The sequence below is a fragment of the Hyperolius riggenbachi genome, chromosome 6 (genome assembly GCF_040937935.1).
Source record: "Hyperolius riggenbachi isolate aHypRig1 chromosome 6, aHypRig1.pri, whole genome shotgun sequence".
Lineage (NCBI taxonomy): Eukaryota > Metazoa > Chordata > Amphibia > Anura > Hyperoliidae > Hyperolius > Hyperolius riggenbachi.
In genome coordinates, this window is record NC_090651.1 from 316,932,463 (window position 1) to 316,944,476 (window position 12,014).

A 12,014-nucleotide genomic window follows, 5' to 3' on the forward strand; every position below is an offset into this window, starting at 1 on the left:
AATAGCAATGCCTTTCAGCAGCAAGTACACATTAGCTCATGCTGATAGACACTTGCTGCCACTCCTAGCTCTCTGTGACTTTCTATGTTTGTCCCTCCCTTTCTTGTTATATCTCACTTAAACCACCCAGATGACAAAGAAATCCTCAAATGATGAGAGGAGTGAGATGTGGCCACAGAAGGAGACATTCCGACCCTGATCCCCACCTGCAGGAATACGTCACACGTGTGTAAGGTAAGGTGTGTCATCGTGTGGCTGGGGCTATTTGGCTTAATACTGTGACCAGCTTCTTCTCACCGCATAATGACCTGTGTGAACACCAGCGGATAAAAAACAGTGCTCTGTTCTTGGGGCTGCGCACTCATTCAAAGCTGCGAGCGAAGTCACCGCAGTGAATCTGAAACACATCCCAGAAGTCTAAAGGTGGCCATACACTTACAGATCTGCAGCAGATTTGACCACCAGATAAATTTCTGTCAGATGCCTGTCAAGTCGAATGTGACAGGAATCTGATGTGTGCCACACACTAGGAACAGATTTTCAATGGATTTCAGAATGAAATCTATTAGAAATTGATCTAAATGCAGAGAATCTGTACTCTAAAATTCTTCCAATAAATAGCATACCATTCTATTTATCATGTTCTCCTGGGCCCCTCTGTGCTGTTTCTGCCACTCCCTGCTGCGATCCTGGCTTGTAATTGCTAGTTTTAGGCAGTGTTTACAAACAAAAGACATGGCATGTGATAGGCTCAGAGGAGCTCAGTCTGTGACTCACACAGAGCTTGCAGGGGGCATGGAGAGGGTGTGTATAGCTTCTATCCTATCACAAGCAGAGCTGCACATTCCAGCCTGAGTGCCTGAGCCCAACAAAGACGACAGAGGAGAGAAGATTGGATCATATAACAGATAATACAGCCACTGTGCAACTAGTAAAGGCTGCAGTAAGACAGACCACATTAGAACATGTATAGGAACGTATAGGATAGAAGAAATAAGGCTGAACATTTTGTTACAGGGTCTCTTTAATGAACCATTATGCTGGGTACACGCCATACATTTTTCCGCTCAATTTTCCACCCGATCGTTTTTTCTACTTGATTCTCTGCACGATTCTGCGCTTGATTTTCTTATCTTCCACTTGTTTTTCTTATCTTTTCCATTCACTTCTATGTGAAATCGAGCCAAAAAATGATCGGAAGGAATATCAGACATGTCGGAAATTATCTATCGAACCCATCTATCGGGAGTAAAAATGCATGGTGTATTCCCAGTATTAGATCCAATGCAACTCTGAGGGCCATCGATCTGCTGCCAGCAGCAGATCGACTTAGATTTTCCATCCAGTCAGATAGATCAAAACGATCGAAATCGGCTGCAAATCGATCGATCGGCTGATTTGATAGAATTAAATTCTCAATCTATCGATAGCTGAAATCAACCAGTGTATTGGCCCCTTAAAGGGAAGGTTCAGGGAGGGTGGTTAAAAAATAAAAATCAATTTCCACTTACCTGGGGCTTCCTCCAGCCCGTGGCAGGCAGGAGGTGCCCTCGCCGCCTCTCCGCAGGCTTCCGGTGGCCGACCCGACCTGGCCAGGCCGGCTGCCAGGTCGGGCTCTTCTGCGCTCCAAGGCCCGGCACTTCTGCGTCCCACGCCAGCGCGCGGACATCATCGGATGTCCTCCGGGCTGTACTGCGCAGGCGCAGTAGTTCTGCGCCTGCGCAGTACAGCCCGGCGGACGTCCGATGACGTCAGCGCGCCGGCGTGGGACGCAGAAGTGCCGGGCCTTGGAGCGCAGAAGAGCCCGACCTGGCAGCCGGCCTGGCCAGGTCGGGTCGGCCACCGGAGACCACCGGGAGCCTGCGGAGCGGCGGCGAGGGCACCTCCTGCCTGCCACGGGCCGGAGGAAGCCCCAGGTAAGTGGAAATTGATTTTTATTTTTTAGCCACCCTCCCTTAACCTTCCCTTTAAGAACAGTAGTTTCAATGTGTAAGTACTCACACAGGTATTTTACTTCATAAAGGATCCCTCCCTCTGTGTCATTTTTAGGCATTAGAAGGATAGGCAGCTGCCTAGGGCACTACATGCTGAAGAGAGCACCAAAGTAACAATGCTAAGCACACTTCTGATGATGTAGTTATTATTATACACAGCTGTAGCTAAAGGCATGGAAGATGAAATAGAATTGCAATCAGGGGTGTTACTATAAATGTTCAGTGTTCACACCCTTTCCCTTGCCTACTAGAGATGGGCCGAATGGTTCCACGCGAACTTCGGTGGTTCGCGTTCACGTCCCGCTGGCGAACCTTTGCGGAAGTTCGGTTCGCCCCATAATGCACCTTGAGGGTCAACTTTGACCCTCTATATCACAGTCAGCAGGCCCAGTGTAGCCAATTAGGCTACACTAGCCCCTGGAGCCCCACCCCCCCTTATATAAGGCAGGCAGCGGCGGCCATTACGGTCACTCGTGTGCTGCCTGCGTTAGTGAGAGTAGGGCGAGCTGCTGCAGACTGTCTCTCAGGGAAAGATTAGTTAGGCTTAACTTGTTCCTGGCTGGCTGCATACCTGTTCTGTGAACCCACCACTGCATACCTGTACTGTGAACCCACCACTGCATACCTGTTCAGTGAACCTGCCACTGCATACCTGTTCAGTGAACCTGCCACTGCATACCTGTTCTGTGAACCCATCACTGCATACCTGTTCAGTGAACGTGCCACTGCATACCTGTGCTGTGAACCCACCACTGCATACCTGTTCTGTGAACCCACCACTGCATACCTGTTCTGTGAACCCACCACACCATACCTGTGCTGTGAACCCACCACTGCATACCTGTTCAGTGAACCTGCCACTGCATACCTGTGCTGTGAACCCATCACTGCATACCTGTTCAGTGAACCTGCCACTGCATACCTGTGCTGTGAACCCACCACTGCATACCTGTGCTGTGAACCCACCACTGCATACCTGTGCTGTGAACCCACCACTGCATACCTGTTCTGTGAACCCACCACTGCATACCTGTTCTGTGAACCCACCACTGCATACCTGTTCTGTGAACCCACCACTGCATACCTGTTCTGTGAACCCACCACTGCATACCTGTTCTGTGAACCCACCACTGCATACCTGTTCTGTGAACCCACCACTGCATACCTGTTCTGTGAACCCACCACTGCATACCTGTTCTGTGAACCCACCACTGCATACCTGTTCTGTGAACCCACCACTGCATACCTGTTCTGTGAACCCACCACTGCATACCTGTTCTGTGAACCCACCACTGCATACCTGTTGTGTTCAGTGAACCCGCCACTGCATACCTGTTGTGTTCAGTGAACCTGCCACTGCATACCTGTTCTGTGAACCCGCCACTGTATACCTGTTCTGTTCAGTAAACCCGCCACTGTATACCTGTTCAGTCAACCCGCCACTGTATACCTGTACTGTTCAGTGAACCTGCCACTGCATACCTGTTCAGTGAACCCGCCACTGCATACCTGTTGTGTTCAGTGAACCTGCCACTGTATACCTGTACTGTTCAGTGAACCCGCCACTGCATACCTGTTCTGTTCAGTGAACCTGCCACTGTATACCTGTACTGTTCAGTAAACCCGCCACTGCATACCTGTTGTGTTCAGTGAACCCGCCACTGCATACCTGTTCTGTTCAGTGGACCCGCCACTGTATACCTGTTTAGTGAACCCGCCACTGCATACCTGTTGTGTTCAGTGAACCTGCCACTGCATACCTGTTCTGTGAACCCGCCACTGTATACCTGTTCTGTTCAGTGAACCCGCCACTGTATACCTGTTCAGTGAACCCGCCACTGCATACCTGTTGTGTTCAGTGAACCCGCCACTGTATACCTGTACTGTTCAGTGAACCTGCCACTGCATACCTGTTCAGTGAACCCGCCACTGCATACCTGTTGTGTTCAGTGAACCCGCCACTGCATACCTGTTGTGTTCAGTGAACCCGCCACTGCATACCTGTTGTGTTCAGTGAACCTGCCACTGTATACCTGTACTGTTCAGTGAACCCGCCACTGCATACCTGTTCTGTTCAGTGAACCTGCCACTGTATACCTGTACTGTTCAGTAAACCCGCCACTGCATACCTGTTGTGTTCAGTGAACCCACCACTGCATACCTGTTCAGTGAACCCACCACTGCATACCAGGCGACCATATGGGCTGTAAAGCCACCAAAACCTGCACTCTCGCCATGGTGCGCACCAGTCCAGCACGGCCATCACTACACAAACAGCTGTTTGCGGTGCGTTACACGGTGAGTTTGGTGTGTCAGTGTGAAGCAGTACCTTAATTACACTACCTGATTGATGTATACACATGCAAGATGTTTTAAAGCACTTTAGGCCTGTCATTTAGCATTCAATGTGATTTCTGCCCTTAAAACGCTGCTTTGCGTCAAATCCAGATTTTTCCCCGGGACTTTTGGCATATATCCCACTCCGCCATGCCCCCCTCCAGGTGTTAGACCCCTTGAAACATCTTTTCCATCAGTTTTGTGGCCAGCATAATTATTTTTTTTTCAAAGTTCGCATCCCCATTGAAGTCTATTGCGGTTCGCGAACTTTAACGCGAACCGAACGTTACGCAAAAGTTCGCGAACCCGGTTCGCGAACCTAAAATCGGAGGTTCGGCCCATCTCTATTGCCTACCCTTGTTGTCCCTCACAGCCTGGTGGCCCATCTTGCAAGGGTCATAAGATAAGAGTGGACATCATAATCTTCACACCCATAACAAGTGTAGCCACAAAAACACCTGATCTGAAGAAGCGACCCCTTAATTAGGGAGCAAAGTAGCAGTTGGGACCCTCTTACAGTTCTTGTCCCCCCGGCTGTTGCAGGAGCTGCTCCCAGGAGTTACACACCTGATTGCAGTGTAAGTATTAGGCATAGAATCTACAGATTATAAAATGACACACTAGTCAGCTCAATCATTTCCAGCATCTAAATAGACATTTGTAATTACAGTAACTTTGGTGACTCACTAACTTAATGATAGAGTGACTAGGTCTATTAATGTGGTAATGGTTTTGGATTTGTGTTTTGATAATTGTTCCAAATCTCTGCATTTCTAATAAGTAGGAAAGATAGGGAGGCTGTCACATCTATTTCCTATTAAACAATGCATATTGCCTGGCTGTTCTGCTGATCCTCTGCCTCTAATTCAGGGGTGTCCAAACATTTTGGAACAAAGGTCATATCAGCGTTCTTGAGACAGCCAGGAGGCGAACTGGCAAAATTAAACATACTTTTTCTGATGTCCCCAAGAGGTCCAGTCTGTCTATTATATTTTGTCAAATAAAACATTTTCACAGGAAATAAACCATATACAATGTGTGCTGTCAGCTTGTTCCCTTCAGTGTGCAGTGGCAGTTGCTGTTGCTAGCATAGTGGTGGCTACTGCTGGCATAGCGGTGGCTGCTGCTGGCATAGTGGTGGTTACTGCTGGCATAGTGGTGGCTGCTGCTGGCATAGTGATGGCTACTGCTGGCATAGCGGTGGCTGCTGCTGGCATAGTGGTGGCTACTGCTGGCATAGCGGTGGCTACTGCAGGCATAGTGGTGGCTACTGCTGGCATAGTGGTGGCTACTGCTGGCATAGCGGTGGCTACTGCTGGCATAGCGGTGGCTACTGCTGGCATAGTGGTGGCTACTGCTGGCATAGTGGTGGCTACTGCTGGCATAGTGGTGGCTACTGCTGGCATTGTGGTGGCATAGTGGTGGCTACTGCTGGCATAGCGGTGGCTACTGCTGGCATAGCGGTGGCTACTGCTGGCATAGCGGTGGCTACTGCTGGCATAGCGGTGGCTACTGCTGGCATAGCGGTGGCTACTGCTGGCATAGTGGTGGCTACTGCTGGCATAGTGGTGGCTACTGCTGGCATAGCGGTGGCTACTGCTGGCATAGCGGTGGCTACTGCTGGCATAGCGGTGGCTACTGCTGGCATAGCGGTGGCTACTGCTGGCATAGTGGTGGCTACTGCTGGCATAGTGGTGGCTACTGCTGGCATAGCGGTGGCTACTGCTGGCATAGTGGTGGCTGCTGCTGGCATAGTGGTGGCTACTGCTGGCATAACGGTGGCTGCTGCTGGCATAGCGGTGGCTACTCCTGGCATAAGCGGCTACCCATCACTCATCCAGTCCAGACCCATGTCTCTGTTCTTCTTCCCCTTCCGCTGTTCCTCCTCCTCAATTGGGCCTTTTGTGTGAGTAAAAGTGCAAAAATGGCCAATATATTTTCCAGTTAAGTATACAACCCAGTGGTCATTTCTTTGTAGTCCTATAGTAATTCCTACGTGACTACAGGAGAGCAGAGGGGGAGGCAGAGTGGTGACACAGGTTGGCTCTAAAAATGGATGCATGGAGCACCGCAGCACTGCCTATTGGCTGCGTGCAATTAAAGAGCTTTGAGGGCCACTGGAAAAGACTCGTGGGGGTACGTTTGGTTTTTGGACCGAAAGTTGGACACCCCTGCTCTAATACTTTTAGCTATAGACCCTGAACAAGCATGCAGATCAGATGTTACTGACAAACATTAGCAACATTTGTGATCCAGACACTATTGCAGCCAAATAAATCAGCAGAACTGTTTAAAAGTAAATCATTATGGCAGCTTCTATACCTCTAGCTTTAAGTGTGCTTTAAAATGTCCAGTAGAAACCTCAAGAATTCTACATTTTGAAGCATGCGACAGCAGAAATTCCAACATTACAATCATGGCAGGTGAACCTGGTTGCATACATGTAAAAAACAGCGCCGGGAAATTTGGATGCTATTGTCCCAAATTACTGTCCCTGCACTATTTCGAACCTGATTTCCTTTCTGGTGTCCTTTCCACGGTTTTCTCTCTTCATGCATCAAACCACACACATCCTTGTAGGTGTCCACTTTTTCTCAGTTGGTGGGATGTAGTCCATAAAATGAAGACCAGTCAGGCGTTCTGGGTTGACAACTCCGACAGCATGATGTCCAGCTCTATTCACAGCCATTGATGGTGTTTGGTAGTTCACAAAGATACGTTCGGCAATTTATTAGTATTAGTTAGCCAGGCATAGGTGGCTTTCCAAATGAAGGCTTGTCACTCCTTTTTCTGAACAGAATGTAGGCATTCCACAAGTCTTGCTCGACAAGATGCCCTCAGATCTTCTTGTGGTACTTCTATTGCGGTTTCCTCATTACTGGATAGCATGCCATTGCTTGGTCGGCTCTGTAGACACCTCTCACTACTTTTGGCTTGATGATTTCTTTCCCACCTTTTTGGATGTACCATAACAGTGAAGGTATTATGAACTGGCACACCTCTTTCTTGTCATGCCGTCCCAATGCAATCTTTTCTCTTTTCTGCCTGGCAATTATTTCTCCAGTCTTAAGCATCTTATTGCCAAATATTGATACCACACAAGTTAGCCCTAGGGGTTTCATAGTCATCTGCTTTGTTTTGCAGAAGAAGCTCAGAGCCTCAGGAGAAGTATAGTCGGTTGTTACACAATAACCCTGATTTAGCAATGGCTCAATGAGTGATAGAACGGAAGTTGTTGCTGTTGCACAGTTACAGTTTTTTTTGGGTTGAACTTTGTTCCTTTTCCAGTAAATGACTGTACATGACTGAATTCCAAATGTAGTCGGTTCACAAGTCACACAGCATGTAGGATTTTGCAGTAGTCAAGGTGGGAGATGATGAGGGCATGGATGAGAAGCTTGGTAGTGTCTGGTGTCAGAAAGGGGCGAATTTTGGAGATGTTGCAAAGGTGGAAATTGCAGGCTCTGGTAACATTTTGGATGTGGGGACTGAAGGAGAGGGCAGTCTAGCGTGACGCCCAGGCAGTGGGCTTGGGAGGTAGGGCGGATGGTAGTGCTGTTGATAGTGTCGTGAATATCCGGGAGGGGTGGTGCAGTATGGGGCAGGAAAAGGAGGAGCTCAGTTTTATCCAAGTTAACCTTCCTGGCGGTAACCCCGAACGTAGTTCGGGGTAAGCCGCGCAGGAAGTTTTCTCAGGCCCTACTGGGCCGATTTACTTAATTTTTTTTTTTGCTGGACGCAGCTAGCACTTTGCTAGCTGCGTCAGCACACCGATCGCCGCAGCCCCGTGCTCGATCGCCGCTATCCGTCGCACCACGCGCCCCCCCCAGACCCAGTGCCAGGCAGCGCCGAGGGGTGGATAGGGACTCCCAATGACGACGTCGGTGACGTCATCCCGCCCCGTCGCCATGGTGACGGGGGAAGCCCTCCAGGAAATCCTGTTCTTTGAACGGGATTTCCTGATCGGAGATCGCCGAAAGCAATCGAAGCGGGCGGGGGGATGCCGCTGAGGGTGTCATGTAGCGAGCCCTGGGCTCGCTACATGATTTAAAAACAAAAAAAGAAAACTGCTGCGCTGCCTCCTGGCGGAAATAATTAAACCGCCAGGAGGGTTAAGCTTCAGGAACCGTTTACAGTTTAAGTTTAAGTTGCTTGACAGTGAAACCTGTACCACACCCAATTCAACATCACTCACCAGATAATTAGACCACAAAGCTCCAGCCACACATTGGGGATATTACCAGGTCACCCCCGACCATATATGATCAATCTCCATCCAATCCAGGCTTCCTTACAGTTACCAAGTAGCAATGATCACTCCAGATCCTCTTCACTGCTACATAACCTCAAAAAACTTCCCATTGTGTAATACGGTAAAATCTTCCATAAAGACAAAAGACAAACACTTATAAAGCGCTTTTCTCCTGGCGGACTCAAAGCGCCAGAGCTGCAGCCACTAGGACGCGCTCTATAGGCAATAGCAATGTTAGGGAGACTTGCCCAAGGTCTCCTGCTGAATAGGTGCTGGCTTACTGAACAGGCAGAGCCGAGATTCGAACCCTGGTCTTCATATGCATAAAAAACCATTACGCTCACATGCGTAGACGTTACTAGATACAGAGGTTTTTCTACATGCTTTCCCCATCTTGGTGGCCATGGCTGGCTCTGCCCAATCCTTCCAGACGTCCTATGGGTAATGTAGCCGTGTGCACAGCCTTCCCCCACACTGTACTGTGCTAGCTTGTTGCAGTTTACATATGCCAGGCCATATCCAGGATCCACCCAAAGCAGGGAGCGCACCCATTCTGCTAGAAGCAACTGTGTCTTAGATTGTAGCATAGGTTGCTATGGAGCACCAAAACACCCGATTTAATATGACTGTGCCAAAGAATAAGGTGGCAAGTAATTTATCGGTTGTCCAATATCACTTCTGCACCACTCCCCGAAGTATTTTCTCCACCACTCCCCAAAGTATTACTAAGCTGAGAAATAGCCTCATGTCACCTTTGGGTACTGATTGCCGCTTTCTATTTATTGAAAACTCTGTGTGGACTGGAGTAGCTAATCGTTGCTAGGGCCGGTTCCAGACCATTTGATTTGCTACCCGAGGCAAACTTGTGAGAATGCCCCCCCCCCCCCCCCAATTTGGAATGATTGCACAGCACCGGACAATTTGCACCATGCGTCATTGCTGCGGTGCAAACCCCCCCAAAACACCCACAGTATAGGTAGGTAGGTAGCCAGCTATAGATTCCCCCTGTATAGGTTAGATAGATATAGGTGCCCCAGTATAGTTTATTAGCCAGGTATAGTTGTCCCCAGTATAAGTAGCCAGGCATAGGTGACCTCAGTATAGGTTAGCCAGGTATAGGTGCCCCCAGTATTAGTTAGCCAGGCATAGTTGGCCCCGGTATAGGTTAGCCAGGCATAGTTAGCTCTGATATAGGTTAGCCGGGTATAGGTACCTCCAGTATAGGTAGCCAGGCATGGCTGCCCCCAGTATAGGTACCCAGTTATAGTTGCCGCCAGTATAGGTATCCTGGAATAGTTGCCCCCACTATAGATAGCCAGGCATAGTTGCATCCAGTGTAGGTAGCCTGGAATATTTGTCCCTAGTATAGGTAGCTAGACATACTGTAGTTGCCCCCAGTATAGGTAGCCAGTTATAGTTGCCACCAGTGTAGGTAGCCTGAAATAGTTGCCCCCAGTATAGATAGCCAGGCATAGTTGCATCCAGTGTAGGTAGCCTGGAATATTTGTCCCCAGTATAGGTAGCTAGGCATAGTTGCCCTCAGTATAGGTAGCCAGGTATAGTTGCCCCCAGTATAGGTAGCTAGGCATAGTTGCCCCCAGTATAGGTAGCCAGGCATAGTTGCCCCCAGTATAGGTAGCCAGGCATAGTTGCCCCCAGTATAGGTAGCCAGGCATAGTTGCCCCAGTATAGGTAGCCAGGCATAGTTGCCTTCAGTGTAGGTAGCCAGGTATAGTTGCCCCCAGTATAGGTAGCTGCTTACATGACACCTGCATTTTTCAAAAAGACCTTGTGGTTTTTGACAAAATCAATTTTAAAAATGCAAAGGAAAAATGTTTTTTAATGACCATTGACCAATCTCTCTTTTTTTTCTTTTTCTTTTCTTAGTCTCTCTAAATATACGTAGCAATTTTGGTGACAATAGCACATATGGGTGCTTTGCTATTAACAGCTAAGTCGGCACAAAATTATACAAAAAATATGTGAAATTATGAATGGATTTCAAGGAATCAGTTGAATGTCCAAATCGCAATTGCGTAAATTTACATGAAATTTTGCGTAATCGTTATTTGTAGATTACGATCATCACTAGAGCTGTCAAGTTTATCAGATCACAACCTCCAAAATGCGTGACAGTCCCTTAGTAGTATGGAATCTGGTTACTGGATATTTAGGCTGTTCTAATACTTTTATACATCTGAATAAATAGTGTATGATAATCTCTCTGATGCCCTTGGATGGCTGCTATGTTTGTATTGTAGTTCTGTATTAGTCTGAAAAGAAGAAAAAAAAAAGATTTGGACTGTTTGTTTTTTCTGACTTTTGAAGTAGCTAGCGCATGGCTTCCTGTTTGCACACAAAATAATGATCTTAAGTTAATCCTCGGCCTGCAAGCAGCTAGGGGCCATGCAATATTACTATTTCAAATTGTACCCCAGGGCATTCTCTGTTTCTCATAACACAGAGTGGGGACACCAAGAGCCAAATATAGTGTAGCATGTACTGGTAGTTGAATTGAAATATGATAAAGTAATAAGCTATACTCACAAAGCAGGGTTACCTCCAAGGCAACCAATGTATAGGCAGGTGGGGAGATTGGACCTGACCCCACTCAGGCTAAGAAGTCGCTCTCCGTAGATGAGGAAAAAAGGGAGAAACACCCCTCCACCAGGGGTGGATTTAAAGAGACACTGAAGCGAGACTAAATCTCGCTTCAGGTCTTATATATAGCAGGGGCACGTGTGCCCCTGCTAAAACGCCGCTATCCCGCGGCTTAACGGGGGTCCCTTCACCCCCAACCCACCCCCCGCAAACCTGGGTCGGAAAAAGGTCGCTGGAGCTGATCTTCCTGGAGGCAGGGCTAACGGCTGCAGCCCTGCCTCCAGTCGCGTCTATCAGACGCGCATCGCCGCCTCTCCCCCGCCCCTCTCAGTGAAGGAAGACTGAGAGGGGCGGGGGAGAGGCGGAGGTACGCGTCTGACAGACGCGCATGGGGCAGGGCTGCGGCGGTTAGCCCTGCCCCAACCAGGAAGCGCTCCCCCGCTGCTCGGAGGGGGTTTGGGGGGACATGTACCCCCGTTAAGCCGCGCTATAGCGGCGTTTTAGCAGGGGCACGCATGCCCCTGCTAGCTATGAGGTCTGAAGCGAGATCTATTCTCGCTTCAGACTCTCTTTAATATAGCGTAGAATGGATACAGAGGCACCAAAAGGATAAAAGAATCTAAAAAGTTTATAACATGAGGAGGCAGTGGTGGACTTACCTCCTCCAAGCAGACACAAAAAGGTGCCTGGCTCTTCTACTGACCACTCTTCTACTCACCACATATGCTATTGCTCCGTTGTTATTGCCTGATGAAGCAGGATCAAACCTGCGAAACGCGTTGCATTGTCCCCCGAAGTATGTAAGTAAACTTGTTGTATTTGACAAATAC

The 12,014-nt window shown here is 48.6% G+C and overlaps 1 protein-coding gene across 1 annotated transcript in view; it reads left to right on the forward strand.

Moving 5' to 3' along the window:
• The window catches only part of LOC137522864 (galactoside alpha-(1,2)-fucosyltransferase 2-like), a 31,963-nt gene that overhangs the window by 4,957 nt on the left and 14,992 nt on the right, over positions 1-12,014 (forward strand). The window contains exon 2 of the mRNA XM_068243004.1: positions 131-234. The gene's annotated coding sequence lies outside the window, so the exon portion shown is untranslated. The remainder of the gene's footprint in view (positions 1-130; positions 235-12,014) is intronic.